The 15,526-nt window shown below is 41.9% G+C and overlaps 1 long non-coding RNA gene and 1 pseudogene across 1 annotated transcript in view; one reads left to right on the top strand and one right to left on the bottom strand.

Moving 5' to 3' along the window:
• The window catches only part of LOC124798702, a 436,588-nt gene that overhangs the window by 278,058 nt on the left and 143,004 nt on the right, over nt 1-15,526 (top strand). The window contains exon 3 of the long non-coding RNA XR_007016971.1: nt 5,680-5,739. This is a non-coding gene — a long non-coding RNA (uncharacterized LOC124798702). The remainder of the gene's footprint in view (nt 1-5,679; nt 5,740-15,526) is intronic.
• Nucleotides 7,812-7,928, bottom strand: LOC124799549 (annotated as a pseudogene).

Here is a 15,526-nt window from a genome sequence, read left to right as displayed (position 1 = left end):
TTTGCATGGACATTCATACAATCCATGCGACCGAAAATATGGGTTAACAAAGAGGCCCATTAAGAAATGCCGGTCGAGACTGACATGACCATTGGGTATTCTGCATTGTTGCTTAGTGGCCTACTTATTATAAGAAGTCGTCACTCTCTCTTGAAACCAGACACCTTCTAAGAAATTAAAGAGCGCATTTCAATATTTGCAAATATCATTATTTTCAGTACTCTCACGATCACAAAGATATTTTAAAAACAAGTGAGTACATAAAATCAGGTGATTTTCAAACCCTGAATATCTTTAAACTCAAGAAAACTAATGATGTGTCTTTACCTAGTCAAGAAAATTATTTGCAAGAAAAAATAGCTACCCAAAATAGCGAATCTGATGACTTAAAGGAAGTTATGTTGAACACTGTAGAAAAAATGCTTTTACAATCAACTTTTACAGTGGACACTAGTTTCTGTTGCTCTCAACGATAATGAATAAGGTTCAGAAAAACTAGTCTATATAGTGTAATAATATTGATTAACTATTAACGATTTATGTTTGTAATATGAGGTAACACATACTGTTCATTATTTAACAAAAAATCTGCATTGTGCGAAACAGACCCCTACTATAAATTTTATTAATTGTTAAGAGGCACCTAAGTAAACAAGATAAAATAATTTTTTCTCGTTTCCTATTGAATATTAAGCGTCGAAACGTATCTAATTGTAGATCTATGTACATAGTTTAATACCTAATTGTAGCAAAGCACTATTTGGCAACACACAATAAAAATAAGTCCGTTTAAATTCTCTCAAAAGTATGAAAAAGTGACTTAGGTACTTTTTAATAATCACCCATTCAAATATACCGGTGGCAAATACACAGTTTATGGTATTAGTGGGCTGACAGGTACCTCTCCCGATGACTTTTAACCCCCAGGACTGCAGCTAGAAGTGACGTAAAGCATTACTCTGGATATCTTCCAACAATTTAGGCAAACTTGGTACACGTATGAACAGAATAGAAAAAGCTGTGGTAACGAGACGCACCAAACACTGTTAGGGATGAATCGCAGGTTGTAGAGGGAAGCAACTGACTGGTAAGTGTAATTCTGTAACTGACAGAGAAATTTCAACTAAACTTGGTACACTTATTGCTTACTGAGGGGATGAGAAACCTCCAGCTCCGCAAGGAGTAGGAAAAAAGGTAAGGAGGACATATAATACGAAAATGTGTTGTTGTTGTCTTCAGTCCAAAGACTGTCTTGATGCAGCTCTCCACGGAAGTCTATCCCTTGCAAACCTTTTCATCTCTGCATAAAAGTCGCAGCCTACACAAGCTGAACCTGTTTACCGTATTCATGCCTTCTTCTGCGTCCACAATTTTTACCCCCTCCGCACTTCCTTCTGTTTGCAAATTGTCAGTTCCTTGATGCCTCAGAACGTGTCCCATCAGCCGATCTCTTCCTTTAGTCACGTTTTTTTCCCCATTAGCACCTTGTTTGTTATTCTTTACACCCGTCTAACCTTCAGCATTGTTCTGTGGAACAACATTTTAAAATCTTCTATTCTCTTCTTGTCTGAATTGCTTATTGTCTTCGTTTCACTTCCATACGAGGCTCCGCTCCAGACAAATGCCTTCAGAAAAGATTTCCTAACAGTTAAATTTACATTAGACGGTAAAAAATTCTTTTTCAGGAGTGCTTTTCTTCCTGCTGCTAGCTCGCATTTTATGTCTTCCCTACTTCGGCCGTCATCAGTTATTTTGATGCCCAAATAGCAAAACTCGTCTACTGCTGTTAGTGACTCATTCCCTAATAATAATTCCTTCAGCATCGCCTGAATTAATTCGACTACATTCCGTTACCATAGTTTTACTTAAGTCCTCGTTTCAAGACACTGTCCACTCCACTGAACTGTTCTTGCAAGCCCTTAGCCGCGTCTCACAGAATTATAAGTCATCGGCAAACCTAAACGTTTTTATTTCTTCCCCCTGAACTCTAATTCCGTTTCCACATTTCTCCGTACCTTCCTTTACTGCTTGCCGGCCGCGGTGGCCGTTCGGTTCTAGCGCTGCAGTCCGGAACCGCGGGGCTGCTACGGTCGCAGGTTCGAATCCTGCCTCGGGCATGAATGTGTGTGATGTCCTTAGGTTAGTTAGGTTTAAGTAGTTCTAAGTTCTAGGGGACTGATGACCCAAGATGTTAAGTCCCATAGTGCTCAGAGCCATTTGAACCATTTGAACCTTTACTGCTTGCTTACTGTACAGATTAAGATCGGAGACAGGCTACAAACCCTGCGTCACTCCCTTCTCAATTACGACTACTCTTTCATGTCCTTCGACTCTTATAACTGCAGTATGGATTCTGTAAATGTCTTACATAAATTTTTGATCCTTGTATTTCATCCTTGCCACCTTCATAATTTCAAACTGTATTCCAGTCAACGCCAAAAGCTTTCTTTAAGTATACAAACGCAATAAACGTAGGTTTGCCTTTCTTCTAGGATAATTCGTAGAGTCAGTATTACCAAACGTGTATAATCATTTTCCGGAGCCCAAACTCATCTCGGTCTCTACCAGTCTTTCCATTCTTGAGTAAATGAATCGCTTACTGGGTGGAATAATTTTTTCATGGCTGCCTCTCCCAGGGATCTTAATAATTCTGAGGGAATGTCGCCAGCTCCAGGTTCTAATTCCCACTTAGGTCTTTCAGCGCTCTGTCAAATCCTTCTGGCAGTATTGTATCTCCCATCACATATTCATTTACTTCCTGCTGTCGTCAAGTTCGTTCCCCTTATGTAGATCCTCTATATTTTCCTTCCATCTTTCACGTTTCCCTCCTTTGCGTAGTATCGGCTTATCACTGAGCTCTTGGTATTTGTACAGCTGCTTATCTTTTCTCAAAATGTCTCTTTAATTTCCCCGTAGGCGGCATCTACCTTTCCCTTAGTTAGGCGTGCTTTTACAGCCTAGCATTTGTCCTCTAGCCATCCTCGCTTGACCATTCTGCACTTCTTGGAAATCTCATTTTTTAAATGTCTCTGATCCCTGTCATCTGCTGTATTTTCTGTATTTTTGTAATTTGCCCTTTCGTCAAATAAATTCAGTATCTCCTGAGTTATGCTGGGATTTCTAAGACCTTTGTAACATATGTTATCCCATGCTACCTTCCCTTTTTCATACCTCAAAGCTACCCATTCGTCTTCTACTGTATTATTTCCCTTTTTCAGTTCAACGTTGCCTATTATTCCTGCTGAAACTCAACCTTTCGTTCCTTAAATTTATCTAGGGTTCATTTCCTTAATTTGTCATATTTTTAAATTTTCTTCAGTTTTAACGAATAAATTATGACCACAGTCCTAACCTACTACTGGAAATGTATTCCATTTTCAAATCTGGGTTATAAATTTCTGTCTTACCATTATATAATCAATCTCAAACCTTCCATTATCCCCAGATCACACATTTTTCTTCCATGAGTCTTAAAACAGGTGTTAGCCATGTTTAAATTATGTTCTGTACAAAATTCCACCAGACTGCTTCCTCTTTCATTCCTTTCCTCCATTCGATATCCCCCTGCTACCTTTCCTTCTGTTATTCTTTCTACTATCGATTTCCAGTCACCCACCACAATTAAATTTTCGTCTATCTTAACTAACTGAATAATTTACTTCCTCTCATCAAGCATTCTTTCAATCACTTCATCATCTTCGGAGCTAGTTGGTATATAAACTTGTATTACTGTGTGAATAGGCCTACCGGCTTCGTGTCTATCTCGACTACGATAAAGCTTTCACACCGAGCGAGGTGGCGCAGTGGTTAGCACACTATATCGTGTTCGGCCGTCCTGATTTAGGTTTTCCGTCATTTCCCTAAATCGCTCAGGCAAATTCCGGGATGATTCTACTGAAAAGGCATGGCCGACTTCCTTCCCCATCCTTCCCCAATCCGATGGGACCGATGACCTCACTCTTTGGTCCCCTCCTTCGAATCAACCAAAGCTTTTACTGTGCTGTTGCTCGCATTCCTATTTTCTTATCCATTATTAGACCTACTCCTGCAATAATCATATTTGATTTTATGTTGGTAACCCTATTCTGACTTGACCAGAAGTCCTGTTCCTCCTGCCACTTATCTTCGCCAATTCCCACTATATCTAACTTCAATCTATACATTCTTTTTTTTCAGATTCTCTAATGCACTTACTCAACTAAGCGATCTAACATTCGACAGTCCGACCTGTAGAATGCCAGTACTGTCTTTCCTGATGATGAAATCCTCCTGAGCAGTCCATGCCAGGAGATACGAAGGGTGGACTATTTTACCTGCGGAATGTCCTACTCAAGATGATGTCATCGTTGTTAAGCCAAGCAGTAGAACTCTGTGCCCTCGAGAGAAAAATCTCGGCTGTAGTTTCCCCTTGCTTTCACTCGTTCGCAGTAGCGTGACCGTGATCGCTAATGTTATAAGGTCAGGGCGGTAAATCATCCAGACTGTTACCCCTGCAACTATTGAAAAGGCTGCTGCCCTTTTTCAGGATCATGGTTTAGTCTGTTTTCCCCACAAATATCCCTCCGTTGTGGCTGCAACCACGTTACTCCTGTCTGTAGCGTTGAGGCACGCAAGCTACCCTCCTCGGCATAGTCCATGTTTCATATGAGGCTAAAAATATAAGACTCTGGGAAAAATGTGTATATGACAGAGACACACAGCACTGTGTACTCTGGGATTTCGACCACCATATGGTGCCTCTTTACACTTAGAATTCTAACAGAACATATTTGTCCACTGTAAAATAAAGCCTGTCTCAACGTAACCTATTAACAATCCATTTGCTGAGCACTGTAATGAAAGAGTATAAGTAACAACAAAATAAAAAGCCCAAAAATAGTTTTCCAACGATATTATTCGAAATCTAAAATATGAGAAATATGATTTTGTTATATTACCATTCGTCATCAACATAAAATAATTCTCTCCACCTGCTCGAAAAATGTACGCCACTGTTTTCCACTGCGGATCTAAACAGACAGGTGAGGCATTCGGCTTTGGATGAAGTTGAAATTCATTTTAACAAGCTTCTACATGTCGATTAATTACTGAGCTAGATATTTTGTGTGTACGTAAGCATAATGAGCACGCAGCTCTCTCCGGAATATCTGCAAACAGATGTAATTAATATTGGTGTTGCCTCAGGCGATTTCTGTGCGTTACAGTGTCATACTGAAAATGCATGTTCGTCTAACACAAGAGCTATTAATACATTTGTTTTGTAAATAAAATACGTTTTCTCTTGCTGCACTGTATTTTATTCTCCTAGACGCCTTTCGCCTTTTTTCACTTTAAGGCATCGTCAGCGGGACGTGTAATGAAATAGTTATAATACACTTTTGTTTTGATATGTATTATTCGTAGATTATAAAGCAGTTCACTTCTCATTATGTAAATTAGTGATTACTTACAGTTCTTTTCGTTTTTATTTGGAAGTGTAGATTCCACTGATGATGCCTTAAAGTGAAAAGAGGCGAAACGTGTCTGGGAGAATAAAGTACGGTGCAACAAGGGAAGGTGGGTTTTACTTACAAAACAAATATTTCTGTGCATGCTGCGGAGGATGGCCACATAAAAGAACTCGTTAGCTTTTAATATATTCATTGCTTGTCAGTATAATGAAAAAATTTTTTTTTTCAGATTGACACGCAGAAGTTGAAGACTGCAAAAATGTCGTCTTTCAAGCTGGTGATTCCAAAGGTAAAAAGAAATGAACCAAACTTCTTGTTAATTTATAGTTTAAGGCATGTAGAAAATTTTCTTATTGCTTGTTAGAACAAATCAGTACAAGATACATTCTTCTTCATAATGAGTAAAATTAACACAGCCACATCTGTTTGTACTCGAAACCAGTTGAAGGTGTTGGCGGATTGCGTGAGTCGGTACTTATTCCCCACGGGTGTATTCTATTGTCCTCACTGTGTCCCCATCATCAGTGACGTTTGTCAGTTCAGAGATAAACAATTTAAACAGCAGCTTGTATACACTGTAAACTAGGCGTGCGCCATCAGCACAATTTAGAGCTTCAAGCAACAGAAAAATCAACTCTACAGTGATGAATTTTGCTTTATTCAGAGTCGTGACATGCCTGGTGGGAAATGTGATTGCTAAATGAATTCTCGTACTTCCGGGCATAACAGAATCGTAAAAAGAACTGCAATCAACGCTCGAGCTTGCAATTCTTTCGGTACAGTGGAAGTACTTGTAGATGATTTTACACGTAGCTGCTAGGGGTAAATGTTGATGGTTGATTTTTTTTAGTTTATGTCTCTTAAATACTCGTACATTAACGGACGACCTACTGAGTTGAAGGAGCCTTGGGTTCCCATCGCTGGCTCAGCTGTTGCGTGTGTTATACCTGTAATTCAACACCAACAGTAACTGAGAGAAGAAAAGAAAGATGAGCGCACCCCCGTGGCTTTTAGATTCTCAACATTGACCAAGTGTTTTTTTTTTAAATAGATGGGAACACTGAAAAGGTTTCGTTTCTGTTTTGTGAACATTTAAGAAGCTGCTTGTAGGAGAAACCTGTGTTAACGGCCGGAAGACCAGAGCGTTTACATAATGTGCTCCTGAGATACTGTTGTCCAGTGACGCCTAGGCAACGGAGAAACAAACATTTGTCGGCGAATTGTGGTCCGCTTAGAATCCTTACAGAGTTAGGTAGTTTTTTAGATGTTCTGTTGATGATTTGCATCAAAATTATGTGGAATAGGTGAGTGCAATAAGGGAGTGTTCGTGCTGCGTTTGTATGACTAATTTGTATAATTGTATGACTAGTTTTTATACACTCACGTTCAGAAAAAGCAGAATATCTTGAACGATTAGTGATAGGACGTTCATATTCACAGGACATGCACATTAGTATATTCTGCAGAAATGATAAGCATTTTAGTCACCTTGGTTCAGCATGTGTCCTGTTGCGTAGTAGGCACAGGGTCCGCCTGGGCCCTGATAACTTGTTCAATACGTGATGGCTCCTGTCGTGTAGACATCCATGCTGCATTCAGCTGGTTCCAAAGTTCGTCTGTGGTAAGTGGCATTGGGTCACAGCGCTGCAGGCAGGCCAGGACAAAAGGCTGACGTACTGTGACACCAAGAAGGCACGTGTTCGTCCAGTAACATGTGGTCGTGCGTTGTCTTGCTGAAAAATGACGTCTGGGGTGTTTCGCAAAAGGGGTATGGCTATTACTCGCAGGATGTCACTCATGTAGGTCACACTAGGCACAGTGCCCTGGACTCGCTGTGATTTGTGCTTGAACCCAATAGCACCCCACATCATAAGTCCTTGAGTTGGCGCTGTATGTCGTGCGAATGCAGTCATTGTGATGCCGCTCCCCCTGTCTGCGGCGAACCAAAATGCGGCCATCATTTTCGAACAAACAGAACCTGGATTCTTCCGAAGACACTAACACTGATGCTATTCCTGTCCCCACTGTCGTCGTTCCATACGCCATTGCAGTCTAGCATCTTTCTGCACATTGGTCAACGGTAGGCGGAGAAGTGGTTGACGCACACGTAACTCATGCTGAAATAAACGGCGGCGGAATGTCATTCCTGATAGCGTAGCATTCCGTCTTCAGGCCACAAGTGGCCCATCGGGACCATCCGACCGCCGCGTCATCCTCAGTTGAGGATGTGGATAGGAGGGGCGTGTGGTCACAGCACACCGCTCTCCCGGTCGCTATGATGGTTTTCTTTGACTGGAGCCACTACTATTCGCTCGAGTTGCTTCTCAATTGGCATCACGAGGCTGAGTGCACGCCGAAAAATGGCAACAGCGCATGGCTGTGTGATGGTCACCCATCCAAATACCGGCCACGCCCGACAGCGCTTAACTTCGGTGATCTCACGGGAACCGGTGTATCCACTGCGGCAAGGCCGTTGCCCCTGATTGCGTACAATGTGTTAAACTGTTCCACTGTTGCTCCGCCAGAGCCGAGGAGGACGCAGATCTGTCTTATAATTCCAGTTGTGTCGATCTTCTCCGGCCTTCTGCGAACCATTCTGAACACAACCGTTGCACTGCCGAAACGCATCGCCCCACACGAGCAGCAGTTTCCCAGGTGAATCCATCACATTCTCTAATGCCAATAATGCGCCCTCTTTCAAACTGACTGATTTGACAATGCGTTTAGCGCATAAGTCTGCAAGGCATCCTGTACGTCTGCTCAAGTCACACTGATGCATTACATTCGGTTTATAGCGACAACGAGAGCTGCAGGCAAATTTTATCGGTAGGTGGTGTTGCGCACCGATATCGATGTTGACCCTGAAACTGCGAGCAGACCTGGTCCAAATGCTAATTATTTCTGCAGGCCAAAGTAACGTACATGTCCTGCGAATATGAACGTCCTATTTCTAGTCGTTCAAGGTACTCTGTTTTTTTCTCTGAACATGAGTGTAGTTGCGCGCTGACCACTTACAAATTACTAAAAAGCACAGTAGCTTAAATTTAGTAAAACTGAACAGCTTAATCTTTGTCACTGCTCAAGTTAGAAATTTAACAACAAAATAAATATATTTGTGTACTAATTTATACATTTTTACCATTATCAAATTATATGTTTGTCTTTAGAAAGAAAGAGCTGTCCAGAAGAAATGTCAGTCAAGCGATTTTTTTTTTTTTTTTTACCCTCACAGAGGACTCATTTCTCAGCCACTGACTTGACTGCATTGGCAATGAGTAACGAAAGCTATTTTTTGTTCTGTTGTTGTAGCTATGCAGGATGAATCAGAACTCCACCGACAAACTTTCAGAGGTTGTTCTAAGATACCTTCTGAGTATTTTGGTATAAGGGACCCAAGTTCTCCGATGTTTCGGCAGATATTTGAGATTTGGATACTACAGAAGGAAGTGTGACGCATACAAAACCTACTCGTAGAGCTACAGTAACGGAGATCGTCAACAATGAAATTGCAGTATTACCTGCGGTGGCTCATAATAATCTACGTGCAAGTACATGAGACACAGCGCGGCAGTTTGGAGTTGCTCCGGCACGCTTTTGGACGATCCTACACCGTCACAAATACCGTCCCTATCACGTCTCCATGCATGAAGAACTTCATGGGAATGATTTTCAGATTCGCATGCTGTTTTGCAATTGGCACTCATGCAAATACAAAGAGCCCGTAATGCTTTTGCCAAGTAATGCTCTCTGACTAGTCAACATTTACGAACCACGGCGAAATGAATCGGCATAGCGTGCATTATTGGAGTGGGGAAAACCTGCACTGGATAGGTGAGGCTGCTCGCCAGCGTCCATGGTGTGTTAATGTTTGGTGCGTATCATAGACGACAAACTAATCGGTCCTCTTGTAGTGGAATGCACATTGAACGGGGAAAAATATCGTAACTTATTGCAAAAGTGAGTTACCCATCCTGTTGGAAAATGTACCTCTCGTATTGCGACAGAGCATGTGGTTGCAACGTGATGTTTGTCTGACAAATTACTTTGTAAGAGGAAAAGACGCACTGAATCGTGATTTCAATGATCGCTGGATCGGTAAGCGTGATGCGGCAATGTGGCCTCCCAATTCACCCGACTTTAGATCGCCTGATCTTTTCTTGCGGGCTTATGCGATGGACAAAGGGTATGCAGACCTACCAGCTACTTGACAGAACATGACAGGACGTATCAAAATTACTCGAGCAGACATTGTACGAGATATAATTTTAAGTTGTGTACATGCATTCCACGCACGAAATAATAAATGAATCCAAATGGAACATCTTCAGTTTGAGCGTTTATTTTGAATCACAGTTGTGGTGACAGGCGAGGGGACTCACCGGAATTAAGAACCCCAGCGGTGATGGGCAAAGGGACTCAACGAAATCAAGCAGCCCAGTGCTGAGAGGCAAGGGGACTGAACGGTATCAAGCATCCCAATGGGAAAACTGTTATATGCACGTTGTTATTCCTGGCTCAAGCTAAACGTTGTTTCTAAACAAGCATTCAAATGGATAAGTGTGTTTAATCAAATTTAAACACTAAAGAAAAATTCGAATATAAATATCAAGCGTTAGAACACAAAGTTTACATTTACATCGTAAACTAAATTTAGGAACAAATGCTTCGGTTCTTAATTGCAAAAACAGGCACACTTGATATTTGCGATTACAGTGCCATCTACCAAGAAATAAAATAAGTATATGTGTGTGTGTGTGTAGCGCTGCTTTCTACCGAGAAGTGGCCAAACTAGGTGTAATCGACACCATTAGTGTTGTTGGTGACGTTGACAAAGGAAGCTTGCTCCGTTATCTCTCTGTGAATCGATCGTTTGATGTGAGCTAAGACATTCATATTACTTTAACTGCTACCACTTTTATTAAGTATTTACGATATCACGGTTCACGTAATGCCTTTTGGCTTACAAATATAAACATAAGTCACCGTCATTTCCTTCGATTGTATTGTTTCGCGTGTGAACTACTGATGTGACATGGCGTCCGATCGGGAAAATTGGCTGCGATACACGCTGAGAAAAGTGGCCAAAGTGGCCACTTTTCTCGACGGATGGCCGGTTTTCTCGACAGTTCTTTTTCAGTCTATTTATGCCAATGAGAAGTACCATTTCCATATTTTACGTATAATATAAGAACTGAAATTAAAATATTACAAATCGTTTTATACACAAAGTTAATATCCGTTATCTGCTCTTCTTCAAGGAGCCAAGAAAATACATCCGGAAAACAGAGCAACAAACATGGAACCACGTTGCGATGCAAAAGGCAACTGAAGTGGTGAAGAATGATAACATGCATTTTTCAGCGGGCAGCAAAACTATATTCCACGTAAAACGCTAAAACGAAGAGTAAAGGGAAAAATAGAGATGCAGTTGCCAGTAAAGAGGTAATGGGCAGCTTAAGGCCGGCGTTCAGTGAAGAACAAGCACCAGAAATCGTTAATTACATTTTTGAAATGTAATTTTATGGAATTAAAGTCAATGACCTGAGGCGATTAGATTTCCAGTTGGTAGAGCGTAACAAAATACCACATCGTTTCAGCAAAGAGTCTGAAATGTCAGGTAAAGAGTGGGTGGTAAGCTTTAGAGAACGGCATCCTAATATTAATCTTAGGAAGCCAGAGTCTACCTTTATGGCTAGAGGACAGGCCTTTAACAAGGGCCGGCCGGTGTGGCAGAGCGGTTCTAGGCGCTACAGTTTGGAACCGCGCGACCGCGATGGTCGCAGGTTCGAGCCCTGCCTCGGGCATGGGCGTGTGTGATGTCCTTAGGTTAGTTAGGTTTAAGCAGTTCTAAGTTCTAGGGGACTGATGACCTCAGAAGTTAAGTCCCATAGTGCTCAGAGCCATTTGAACCATTTCTTTAACAAGGTGAACGTAGAAAAGTATTTCGATATCCTTAAAACATTGCAAGACAAACTATTTCATCCTGCTCATCGCATTTATAATGTAGATGAAACCAATCTTCTGACATTCAGCCCAAGAACATTGTCATCGCATTTATAATGTAGATGAAACCAATCTTCTGACATTCAGCCCAAGAACATTCTCATCGCATTTATAATGTAGATGAAACCAATCTTCTGACATTCAGCCCAAGAACAGCAGAATGTCTGCACTCAAAAGAAGACAAGTCGAGGCCGCTACTTCAGCTGATAGAGGTGTTCTGTCGGCTTCGTTAGTGTGCATGTCTGCAAGAGGAAATATCATTTCCCCTTTTGTAATCTTCCCTTGATGAAGAATGAAGGTGAAATTTAAACATAAAGTTCCGCCAGGAACCGAATTGGCATGCCACCCTAGCGGGTGGATGCAGAGTGAAAGATTTTTGGATTGATTGGAACATTTTTCTAAACACGCAAAAAGCAACTGCTCAAGATCTAGTTGTATTAATCTGAGATGTTCACTCTACCCATTTCATTTGATAAGCCCAGAGAAAATCATACAATTGTTGTGTGCTTACCGCCACACTGCGGCTACAAGCCCCATCCTTTGAAAGTGACGTTTATGTCACCTTTCAAACTTTCTACGTACAATCTTGTGAAAAATTTCTTCGAAATAATCCAGGACGAACTATTACACAGTTTTATATAAGTGTACTCTTGGGTGAAGCGTTTCTTCGTGCAGCCGTTCCAGTGACAGCAATCAATGGCTTTAGAAAGTGTGGAATGTTTCCTCTATATCCTAATGTGTTCACCGATGAAGAGTATACTGCAGCTGAGGTTACAATCCTTTGGGTAGGGACACTACTATTGTGCCTAGTTCAATCTTCTGCAAGTGATGATCCCTCTAGACGCCAAACTGCTCTGTCTGCTTCAAAGAGGCCTACTGGTTCATTTCCGGAACCAATTTACAAGCTGTCTTCAAGAGCAGAGTGCCTTCAGAGAATGTTCTCCTCAGCGTCCGACCCCTGAAGAACGTTCGTCTGAGTATCCAACAGGTGAGTTCCACAAAAACCCAAAGGATGTAAAACCTTTGCCTAAGAAACAAAGTGTGAAACAAAGACAAACAAGATGCAAAAAAAAGTACTGCTTTAGTCACTTCAAGCCCTTATAAAAATGTGTTGGCTGAAGCTAAAAGCAAAAAAGCTGAACAGGTTTTAAGAAAAACAGGAAGTTTAAAGGAAAACAAACAGATAAGCCAGTGTTCTACATTGTAAGCCAACTCAAAATAAAGGTAAGAAGCTAAAATTGGGACCAAACGCTAAGAGAGTTTCTGCTAACAAGAAAATTTTTGAAGAAGAAATGGAGACAGTGACACAGACTGTTTTTACTGCTAGGAAGCGTTTTCTGGATCTGAAGAAAATGAGAGTTGGATAAGATGTCGGAGCTGTAAACTCTGGGCTCATGAACTGTGCGCTGGATGCGATGAGGACGATGACTCTTCACATGCGAATTTTGTACATAACTCAATATTATTTGTGTGTGGGTAAATCGCGAAGGAACTAGACTAAATTAGGAACCCAAAGATAGTCGTGGATTTCTCTATTTACATAATTAGGAATAATTAGTACTTCTCATTTGTTGACCTTTATGTGCCAACAATGAATTGCAACACGTTTCTTTGCCATATGTATTATTGTGCTCTCCTTTTGTAAACTAAACGGGCTATTTGGGAATGGTGGCAAAGGACTGGCCACCTTACCCCATTAGGTAGGGAAAGTGGCCAGTATGTACGCACTCAGAAAAACGTTCATATATCTGATAAACTATACTCTTACCTTAGCTATAAATATTTAATGTGATACCTTAGAGTTTGTAGGTTCAAGATCTATATAAAAGAAACTTCTGTTAATAAGCACAGTTTATTTCACTTAGAGTACCTCACCTTCTTCCCATACATACAGGGTATTTCACTAAAATTGTTTTCCTCTTTAAGTTGCGAAGTAATAGGCGACGGAATTATTTATTGCGGTAGGTCACCATAAGAAACGTTACACTGTCTGCGGAGCTATGAACATAGTTTATTATATTATTATCCAAAGAGTTACAGCAAAAAGATACAATTTTTTAAATGGAACAATAGTTGTTTCTATCGTGCACTGGAATCAGTAACACCACCTGTGTATACATCAATTTAAATTACATTTCTACCACTTTTTGTTTGGGAGCTACAAAGTTTCAGGGGCAGATACCACACACGCTGCGCATAACGCCATGCGCCTTCGCCGGTGTCACGGAGCGAGAAGCTTCCTCGATGCGCTGTTAGACTGCCGAATGTCGCCGCACACTGCCGTATACCCGACAGTTCGAGCTACAAAAACAAACGGGGCTCAATATACCACAGTTACTGACGTCGGATGAAGATGGCATACACGAACAACGAGTACGTTGACATGTTGCTGATGCTCGGCGAGTGCCGACACAATGCTATTGAAGTAGCCATGGGATACGCCGTGAGATATCATAGGCGAAGAGCTCCGGCAGCCATTACGTTCTTACGTACCGAACAACGACTTCGGGAAACAGGCAGCTTGGTAATGCGCCGCAGTAACAGACGAAGAACTGCAAAAAGTGAGGAGACGGAGGTGTTTGTTTCAGCTGCAGTACACCACGATCTTCATGTCAGCTTACGAGCCGTTGCTGCAGTCGCTGGTGTCAGTCTCACATCTGCGTGGCGTATAGCACACGACCACAGGTTTCATCCGTACCGCCTGTCACTGACCCAGGAGCTGCATGGGAACGATTTCCGTGCGAGAGTTACATTCTGTGAGGAGTCCACGTTCATAAATTATGGTGCAGTGAATCGCCATAACGTGCACTACTGGATAGCAGGCAATCCTCGGTGGGTACGACCTGTCGACCGTCAACGTAGGTGGTCTATTAATGTATGGTGTGGAATCCTTGGGGATGAAATCATTGGTCCACACTACTTCCCAGGTACACTGACAGGTGAGTTATATCGCGCGTTTACAGTCGACAGTTTGGGTGGTCTCCTTGAGCATGTGTGTCTGCGCACGAGAATCCACATGTGGCTGCAGCACGATGGTCCCCCACCCTATTCTGCGTGTGCTATTGTGGAAGAACTAAGAAACAGGTTTGCAGGAAGGTGGTTGGGGCACCATGGTCCTCATTCATGGCCCGCAAGGTCGCTCAATTTAACACCATTAGATTTCTTTTTGTGGGGATATCTAAAGGATCGTGTTTATGCCACTGAGCCCACATCCCCAGATGATCTAAAACGGCGCATCGAGGACGCATGTTGCTCCGTGACACCGGCAGTGTTACATTTCGTCCGCAGATGCTTTAGAAGGCGCATTGCATTGTGCATTCAGGAACATGGACACATATTTCAACATTTGATTTAAATCAACTTCCCACCTCCTGAACATCCACACTGCCATGTATTATGTACAGCGTGTGGTATCTACCCCTGAAACTATGAAGGGTTGTAACTCCCAAACTAAAAGTGATAGGAATGTAATTTAAATTGCTGTCTACACAGCTGGTGTTACTGATTCCAGTTCATGATAGAAACAACTGTTGTTCCATTTAAAAAATTGTATCTTTTTGCTGTGACTCTTTGGATAATAACGCAATAAACTATGTCCATAGCTCCGCAGACAGTGTATCGTTTCTTATGGTGACCTACCGCAATAAATATTTCCGTCGCCTATTACTTCGTAACTTACAGAGGCAAACACATTTAATGAAAAATGGTTCAAATGGCCCTGAGCACTATGCGACTTAACTTCTGAGGTCATCAGTCGCCTAGAACTTAGAACTAATTAAACCGAACTAACCTAAGGACATCACACACTTCCATGCCCGAGGCAGGATTCGAACCTGCGACCGTAGCGGTCGCTCGGTTCCAGACTGTAGCGCCTAGAACCGCACGGCCACTCCAGCCGGCTTTAATGAAACACCCTGTATACATTCCGTGATGTTTCAGCAGATACTTACAATTTCATTTTTGATTGTATAGTTGGAGCCAGCCCAGACAAACACTGCTCATCACGCCTTTCATGTGACGTCCAGTGTCGTCGACGGAAAGTGTTGGTCTGTTTCCCGTTACAAACAAAACGA

The sequence above is a fragment of the Schistocerca piceifrons genome, chromosome 5, assembly GCF_021461385.2.
Source record: "Schistocerca piceifrons isolate TAMUIC-IGC-003096 chromosome 5, iqSchPice1.1, whole genome shotgun sequence".
Taxonomy (NCBI): Eukaryota; Metazoa; Arthropoda; class Insecta; order Orthoptera; family Acrididae; genus Schistocerca; species Schistocerca piceifrons.
Note: the sequence above shows the minus strand (reverse complement) of the source record. Positions and strands in the feature narration are given on the sequence as shown.